A 9,757-nucleotide genomic window follows, 5' to 3' on the forward strand; every position below is an offset into this window, starting at 1 on the left:
TTGAAGCAGCATCATCAAGTGCTGTTATTTAACTAAAAGGTCTTGGGACACACTTTTAAGAACTTATAATGTATCCAAGTATTACCGTGCTCACACATATGTACTGGATAGTAAAGCAGAGTTGGCTACTGGTATTCATGCTGGTTTTCTTGCATCGAACCACCGAAGGAATGTGAGTATAAATATTTAATTTATTTTTGCAATTATTTTACTAATTTTACTTAATTTCTAAATCGAAGGCCATTTCTTGCACGCAATGAGTGTGACTCCGGCAATTCAGTGGATCCCAGAGAGTGTGGGCATGGCAAGTTCACAATTTACATTTTCTATCTTCCCAAACCAAATATATAATTTTAAATTTCTAACCCCTCCGTAGGCGCCTTCGACTTAAATGTGAACCGCACAAATTGCGAATCTCGCATGGTTTGTTACAGGAATATAGGTGAGACTTGCCAGGAGCTTGGTATCAGCAGCAATTGTTTGCCACCTCTGGTTTGTAGTTGTTTTAAGTGTAGTGAAGTAGTGAGTGACTTATGCCACAAAAAAATGCCATCGATAATAAATATGTCAAAGCGTATGAAACCAGTTTACTCAGAATATATCTATTAATATGACGTTGGATGCTGGAACCCTAAACGAATTTTTAAACGGACAAAGATGAAAGCAGCGGTCAAATGGACTCATGCTTGAAATTTAGTAAAGAATTACAAAATATCGAAAATGTATCTACTAAAAATAGCATGCTAAAATGTGTTAAAGACTCTTATGCTGTATTATGAATGATACTAACCTTCAGTATTAATTTAATCTTAAGTCTGATATATGCTCTGAGCCGTTAGTAAACTTAAATATGTTAAAAATATAATTTGTGTTAATAAAAGTACATGCAACTATACAAAAAGTACTAATATTTTTGTCTTCATACACAACCAAGCAAGGGCTGTATCTAATTGTCTAAATGCATATCTTATAATAAATAAAAAAAAAGTTATGGGAAATATATACCAAAGAAGTATTCTCAAACCAACTACAGAAAGTTCAAGAGCTGGTATGAGGCTGCAATTTTACACCCTTTGGTATCTTTACTATTATACTTGGTCGGTGCAGCCATCTTTTTTCAGAAAGTAATAACCTCAACTTACACATAAGTATGTAAATTTGTATTCATTACCACACAGCGTCCGGAAGTCTGTTTGTGAGAATACATTCTGATATTCAAAAAATCGAAAAGGTGTGTCACACAATTCAATCAATTTAAGTTATGGGTTTAAAATACGAACTTTTCTCAAAAAAAGCCTTAAAGCCTCTCTTACTCTACAAATTCTTAGAAATGTTGTCTACACCAACAGCAACACACATATTTACATTTAAGAAACATATGTTTGCCAGGCTTTATTAGCCTAAGTCCACATGAGTGAGGTGTATGTCCGCCTAAATGCCTCTTAATGCATCTTCGACATGCCATTAAGGCGTAAAAACACACACACGCACAGAGGCACGAAATTGCCACAAAGGAAATGCGTTGCATGGCTAATAAATCGAAATGTTTGGAATGCTTAAACGCCAAACAACGCAAGAAGAAAGAATTATAGACGAAAATTACAACATAAAGGTGCAACAACAACACAAATAACTTGCCGCACATGAACTGAAATAAATTTGTGACCTCTGGCCGGAGCAGTTAAAAGACAGCGCAGCTCGGCTGGCAGGTAACCCAAATGTCAACGAAACAGTAATAAAAATAGGAAGAAGAAGAGGAAACCGAGGGAAAAAACTTTGGGGAAAACTAATGGCGGTGACGACATGTAGTAATTGTTGTTTGCACGTGTTGCACACACCGAAAATAACGTTCCGAATGTCATTACCTGGAAGCAACGTGCACAATTGAAGGCGAACGCGAAATACATTGTTGTTGTTGTGCGGTGTGACAAATAAAAAAATTCAAAAGTCAGCTGGGAAATGCACACACACCGCAGAGCGAACGGGGGCATGAATGAACGAGTGCTTGAATGTCCGCATGGCTAAGGTGCATTAGGGAGTGTTGTTGCATGGGGTGAATGGCGCAGTGTAGCCAAGTAACTGCAAGTAATTGACGTGAGAATCTAACTAAGCGAAATAATGAAAAGCAAAGTATAGTTGTAACACGAAAAAGGTTGAATAATAAGAAAATATTATTTGGTAGTTAAAATGCTGCAAAAGTCTGAAGCGAAGAAGCGGCCGCACAATTGCATGCACGTTTTCCAATTGCACTTTCGCACCGAGCAGCAGGTAGACGTGCTTTGAGGTGCTCGTAGGTCCGAGTGTATAGGTGTGTCTGAGTGTGTGCGCCGCACAGTCTCTTGTATTTTACAGATAGCGATCAGTCGCAGAGTAATGCTGACAATTGAAGAAAAAATATATAAAGTTGAGGTTGCAGAAGTTTGCGAATGCAAATTCATAACTACGACGAAACAGAAAAATTATAACACAATAGATTTATATACTTAATAAAAGGTAGTTAAAAATATACTTTGTAAGGAAAAATGTATTAAGATATATGCATGTCGCAATGGGTATATTCGGGTCCAACCTTACCCTAGGCCTCATATACCAAATATAAAGATTTTTAAACTTCTGGCTTACTTTATCAATATGTGATTTAACTTAGTAAAACTCAATGGACTTCTCTTTTTAATAACTGTGAATAAAATCGGGTGAATTCTTCCCCTAGCTATATACCAAATATACGGATTTCAAACTTTCGGTTGGACTTATGCCACATATGTTAGTAAATATGTAAAATGTATAAACTAGAAACTTAGAACTAGATCAAAACTCTCTGCAATCTCAAAGAGGTTCATAGTCGAATACAAGTATACAATCTTTTCAATAATTAATTGTAATTTTTCAAAAGTACTTCAAAACTCTCGTTTGCATTATATGACGCCTCGCAAGGATTTATGATCCATATTATTCAGTCGGTAAGCTTAAGACCACACAGATATTCAATTTAAAACTAACTGTTATATTATATTTAGTAAACTTATAAGCCCCAATAACAATCTGCCACTATGTAAATATTTGTTAATGGCAACAAGTGTTCATCAGCTACAATGAATTTTCAAGAATGCAGCGTACGTGCGACCGCAAACACAGGTGCTTGCATCCAGCCAGCCAGTACAAATATTAGACTACAAGTAGTAGGCTTCGTAAAGATAATCGACAAGCAGAGGTGGCAATACCACAAATATTTCTTAACCGTTACATGCGCCAAACGACGGAAATAAGGAAGCAATAAATTCGTGGAACTAAGAATGAGCACGCTTCTAAGATTTAAAAAGGAGAAAGGAGTTGCAGTAGGGGAGAAAAGAAAATGTTACCACTTCAGCTGTTGACTATGACAAGAGACAAACAGCAAATTTCACGGCGTCCAATCGTCGCACTTTAACCTGTGCAGGCAACATTTCATGCGCGCAGGATGTTCCGGAAACGCATTAACAATCTTGTTGTAAATTAATTAAAAGACATAAACTAAAAATGCGTTGCGCTTTTCTCTTGTGCCACCGCGAAGCCTTAACTGCTAATAGTATAAGCTTATGCGCATTATGGTTATTAGCCGTTAATCATACCCACTGGAATGTGCTTACAAAGCAGAAAAGGCAGCAGCAGAAATATAATAATGACTCATGATTGGCAAAGATGACTTTTAAAACTTGTTAGTTTGTATTGAATTACCTTGTAGCTCACATATTATTACTGGACTAAACAATGTTTTTAATTTCACTGGGCAGTTAGGCTGATTGCTACAAAATTTATCGGTCGTTCAATTTTATCGGATGATTCCGTGATCAAGTACATAGCAATGATTACATGACTATAATTAAGTTTGGAACAAATATATATTAATCCTTTGAAAGTTTACATAATCGATTTATGAATCCCTTTTTAATATTCTCTGATATAGACTCATTTTCTTTGGAATTTTTGTTCTTTTTAATGGGAGCCTTTTCTACTTATGGTATATTTATGCTTGCAGTGTACTTGTAAAATGGCAACGGTTCTATAATTCGCCTATTAACGAGAACGAGCTTCGGTCATGTGTATTTCAATACCATAGTAGGCTAAAGTCAATCAAATGGGCTACTGTGGCCAATTTTTAATATTTCAAACCTGAATCTGCAGAGATGAAGCAACAGATATTATATTCATAATGAGAATATGGGAAAGAGGGTTTATTCCGTTTTTTCATTTTATTTATGCAACCTCGGGTGGAAATCTTGCACTACAAAGAGCTAACATACATTTTAGAAAACTGTCCTTAAAGTGGATTAATTCCTTAAAAATAAATAATTCTAAGTTATTACTATAATATTCGAACATATGTTGCTTTAATTGAAGTAAATATTGGAGGTAAGTGTCATTCTCATAACTTATTTCGGGATTTATTACCTTATCACAGTAAAGAAATTTGTGTTCTAGGATGTTCAACAGTGTTCTATTGTGTTAAAAATTTTCCATAAGAGTACAGTTGAAATCATTACTAGACACCAATAAATATTGTAATTTTGAATTTTAATAATATCCCATTAAAATGTTTACTATCAATTAACCAAGTCAAATTGATTAAATTAATACGCACATACAAGAAATCATTGGCATGTGAAACTACAACTCAACACAATTAATAATTTTGTTATTTGTCTGGTAATTTGGAAAACTGGCGGACCACACAACATGAAGTGCGAAGCGCTGCCGACAGAAATCGGCTCAAAAACACCTCAAACTTATAACTTCATATGCAGACAATGTACGTAGGGGCAGTTGACACTTGTATGAAATGCGCATAAAATCATAAATATGCATACGAAATGCGCTTAGTTAACGAGTGGCCTGCCACTGGTTTTTCACGCTGCGCAAGCGCACATACACAGGCAGCGCAGTGGATCGTTGTCGCGCCTAATGAGGTAATTCTATTGATTTTGTGGCACGCTTGCGATTTGCGAAATTTGCGTGTGATTATGTAATATAAATGTACGTATACATATAAGGATATGCGAGTATATAAGGGGATAAGCCAACTGCTAGTACGATTTGGAAAATGTTCTGCAATTAATTTGCTGAATGCAGCCATTAATCCAAACATTGAAATATTTTTACACAATTATCAGCGGTATTTCACAAACACACACACACACTCACATGCATTTCGTTAATTAAATAACCATTAACCGTTGTTAGTGCTTAAAATTCAATAACTAATGCCTAATCGCTGCACTTTGCTTGCCAGATTTTTGTTTCTTGTCGATTTGTGTGATTTTAAATTGCCACAAAGCCGCTTGTTGTTGTTACTTCGCATGCTGTCACAGCATGTTTTGCGTAGGCAGGACACACAGCCGCCAATCGCGTTTAATATTCATGCAAAATGGTGCAAAGCAAATACAAAAAATAAATGAAATAAATTAAAATATACAAATATTAAAAGAAACAAAATAGAACAAGTAAGGAAGGGCTAAGTTCGGATGTAACCGAACATTTTATACTCTCGCAAAGTCAAATAGTATACTCGTTTGAGATTTCTTTGTGGATTGGCTGATATTTTCGGTAGAAGGTCAACTATAGGCACTGGGGTCCACATATTTAGTACTTAGGGGCTTAAACAGTTTTGGTTCGATTTAGACAATTTTTGGCCGCAAGGTGGCATACTTTAATCGCATTATTCACGCAAAGTTTTATCCCGATACAGTCATTGTTGCCTGATTTGCATAGTGGAAAGTGAAATAATCAGATGGAATTTAAAATGGTGTTATATGGAAAGTAGACGTGGTTGTAGTCCGATTTCGCCCACTTTTGCACTGTGACATAGAAACATGAAAAGAACGTTACGCACCGAATTTGGTTGAAATCGGTTAAGCAGATCTCAAGATATGGGTTTTCACCTAAAAGTGGGCTGTGCCACGCCCACTGTCTAATTTTGAACGCGGTTCCTATAAAGTCATCTCATACCATCCCAGAGATAAAATTTAATGACTCTGGCGTGTTTAGTGCTTGATTTATCGCGCTTTTAGTAGTTTTTAACAGTACCGTTATATGGGGAGTGGGCGGAGTTGCCACCCGATTTCAACTATTTTCACACCGTCAATAGAAGTGCTAAAAATATTTGCTTCCAGTGAATTTTGTTATTATAGCATTAGCGGTTTAGGAGATATGCACATTAAACCTATTAGAGGCGGGACCACGCCCACTTTAAAAAAAAAGTTTTAACTGCAGATGCCCCTCCCTAATGTGATCCTGTGTACCAAATAACAGTCTTGCATCTTATTGCGGAGCTTAGTTATGGCAAGTTATTTGTTTTTGATTAATGGCGTTTTGTGGGCGTGGCAGTGGTCCGATTACGCCCATATGCAATACCAACCGTCTCACGGTACCATGAAACATGTCCACCAAGTTTCATAAAGATATCTCAATTTTTACTCAAGTTAGAGCTTGCACGGACGGACGGACGGACGGACGGACGGACAGACAGTCACCCGGATTTCAACTCGTCTCTTCATCCTGATCATTTATATATACATAACCCTATATCTAACTCGATTAGTTTTAGGTGATACAAACAACCGTTAGGTGAACAAAACTATTATACTCTGTAGCAACAGGTTGCGAGAGTATAAAAAACGATAACTTCGGCTATACTGAGGCTATAAGACCCTTCTCGGGTGCATTTCTTATAGCATAAAAGACTATAAAAAGTCTCTTCGATCGATCAGTTTGTATGACAACTATATCCTATCGTGGTCCAATATCAACGGTTCCAACAAATGTTTAGCTTCTTGGGAGGGAAAGGAGGTGTGAAATTTGATCCCATAGCTTTTGAGATATATAAAGACGGACAGCCGGCCATGGGACAGTCAAGTCAGTATGTCACGCTAATCATTTAGATATAGGTATTTATATGGTACTTTATAGGGTCTCCGCCGTGTTTTTGTGGGCGTTGCACAGTTCGTGCCAAACTTAATAGGCTTACCATATTTACAGTATAACAACAAAAACAAAATTGTAGAAAATCATTAAACAAGCATGTAGATAAATGAACATATTAAAAATAAAATACGCCAATAAAATCGCATTGCCCATTCATTGAACTGAAACAAGTGTTTTTGCGGTTGTTTTGTGTTGTTGTTGACAGCGACAAGTGTTGTGCGGCGCGTGCGCATAATGCAATCCATATTCCAAGGAAGCTTTGTTTGTTTTCCACGCTGTGAATGTGGCTGTGTGTGTGTTGGTTGTGGCACAGACGTTATTTCTGGCTCGACCTACGCGAGATCTCGACGATTTCGCTGATTTTCCCTATTACAACTTTTGCGAAACGCCTACTATTTGCCTGCAGTTTTTGTTGTTGTTGCTCATATCAACGAGTTACAAGTTGTCTTATTTATTTTTATAGCTGATTTAGCCAACTTTTCGTTTGTATTCAGTGTGTCATTTGGTCTTAAAATAAAATCAACCGAAGGTTTTAGGTTAGATTTCGATTGTGAGCGTGCATGTGATCGCAGTTTGAATGTGAAGCGAGCATGTTAGGGCTAATTTAGAATATATGTACAAGTATATGGATACAGTGAAATAAATTTATCTCCCACACTCTTTCCTATGCTATAATATTTATAGCATATTTTTAACAAATAATACGGCGAGTTTAAATCGTTAATAGGATATCATATAACGTATTTGACACTTGATTACCACGCGTGAAGCCAACCTAGAATTGAGAGTGGTCAAGCGAAATCAGACTATAACCACGCCTATGGGAAGTGGGCCAACATTTTAAACTATCCAAGATTGTAAATCTATTACAATATACATAAGTCAGCGCTCATTTAAAATTGCTCTAACGAATAATTTATTTTCAAAACCCCAGATACCTAATATGAGGACTTCACAGCATGTGAATATCTTTATACCGAAAATATAATATGGAAAAATGGGTGAAGCCGACTATATTTTTTTGAGACCCCAGGTATCTTTTATAAGAAGCCTAGAGCCTAGTGGTAAAAATATCAGTCAGTTTGTAAGATATTTTAATAAAATTAAGCTGGCATCATTTCTTCATAATAATGTGATATTGTACCACAAATGAATAAGCACAATTCGATACTTCCGCTAGCCTCAAATACTTAATATAAATATTTTCAAACTGCCGATTGGCTTGAAATGGGTTGAAGAAGCATCCCAATCTCAGTTTCTTAAATATTATAGTTGGTTACAATCGATTCAACGAATGTCGAATGCCGTTTTTACTACCGCTTACCTTCTCTTACTTAATATCTTCTTTATATCGACGCTCAATAGAAACTGCCCCAAACACCTTTGTTCATCATAATTAGTCTATAAATTATCGTCGACTATGTAATTTAATATCAAGGAACTTATTAGAACTAGAAAAAATTCGATTAAAATGTTTACTCCTAGCACCACCTGGTGTAATAGCATGAAAGGTCAACGCAGAAAGCAGCATTCTCACAATAATCTCAAATATTCTAGGCTTATCACCCACTTCACAGTTCAACAGTTCTAATCAGATCTTCATCGATTATGATATATTTATATAAAAGAAATACACATAGAGTTTTTCGAAAATTTGGTTTTACAATAAAAAAAGGCTACCTTGCCTACATTTAGGGTGAAATTGAATTTGTGTGTTTCAATATCTATTTCGGTTTAGTTTTAGGCACTTTTTTCAGTGTAAACTATCTTAAAATTACCACTTTTTCTTGTATTCATATACAATATTAAATATCACAACATTATATGTATAAAGCGGAATAAAAGAAGTATCTCTTTTAGATGGTATATAGCAGTCAATGCAAATAATAAAAGTCAACGCGCAATTAACTAGCCTTCGCTTGTACCATAAAATTGATTAGAGAAACTGTTTTTATTTTTAGCTTCATTAAATTATTTAAGAAAATAAAATATAAATGATAATGGGATAATAAAGCATGAAACACCTTCCATTCTCAATATCCTGACCCTCTCTGGAATTAAGGTTTTACAGCTTTAAAAAATTTTATAATTTCTAGGCTCCTGTAAATTACCATTTATCGTGATCATTGCCAATACATTATAAGATAAGTTAGTCATGTATTGAATATAACAGTAAATTAGTCCTGTCATTACATAACTAATATTTTCAACACCCCTATTGAACCAAAATATAATAAAAGTACTTTTTACATACAAACATATTCACAACTTGGGATTAAGGCAATAGAATGAAGCATAAATAAGTTGTGACTGGAATCAGCCCATTACGTGCATGCTACCTCAACAAAAGCAATTCGCTGAGCAATTTATCAACGAAAACCGTGTGAGCCAGGGTTTTGCGGCAAATAAAATATACCTCAACATATTTTTGTATATATGTATGTGTGTGCTGGCAAAAATGTAGTTAAATCTTAGCAACTAGTTGGCTCGCTTACGAATTCTTGAATATATGTGTATGTGTGCATTTGAAGAGCCGTTAAACCCCAAGATATGCCGGAAGTGCCCCTCTCACCGCTTCTAACCAAACGGTGAAAAAATAGTAAAAAAGTGAAGCTAAAAATAAAAGCACAACAAAAGTACGAACATGAAATGCAATGCAGCATCTTTAAACCTTCACGAAGACGAACTGTTCGTTGGTCGCGCTGTCCATGCAGCCAATTGAAGACGCCAATGAACATAACTCAACAAAATGCTTTTCAATATTCAAGCCGAGGCTTGCACTTGTGTCGAATGCAGTTAA

The 9,757-nt window shown here is 35.8% G+C and overlaps 1 long non-coding RNA gene across 1 annotated transcript; it reads left to right on the forward strand.

The window, feature by feature from the left end:
* Positions 1-895, forward strand: LOC138855771 (uncharacterized). The gene is made up of 3 exons (XR_011394846.1): positions 1-172; positions 240-304; positions 377-895. It is a non-coding gene; the product is annotated as an uncharacterized lncRNA (long non-coding RNA).
* Positions 896-9,757: the final 8,862 nt, after the last annotated feature.

This window comes from Bactrocera oleae, chromosome 2 (assembly GCF_042242935.1).
Source record: "Bactrocera oleae isolate idBacOlea1 chromosome 2, idBacOlea1, whole genome shotgun sequence".
Classification (NCBI taxonomy): Eukaryota; Metazoa; Arthropoda; class Insecta; order Diptera; family Tephritidae; genus Bactrocera; species Bactrocera oleae.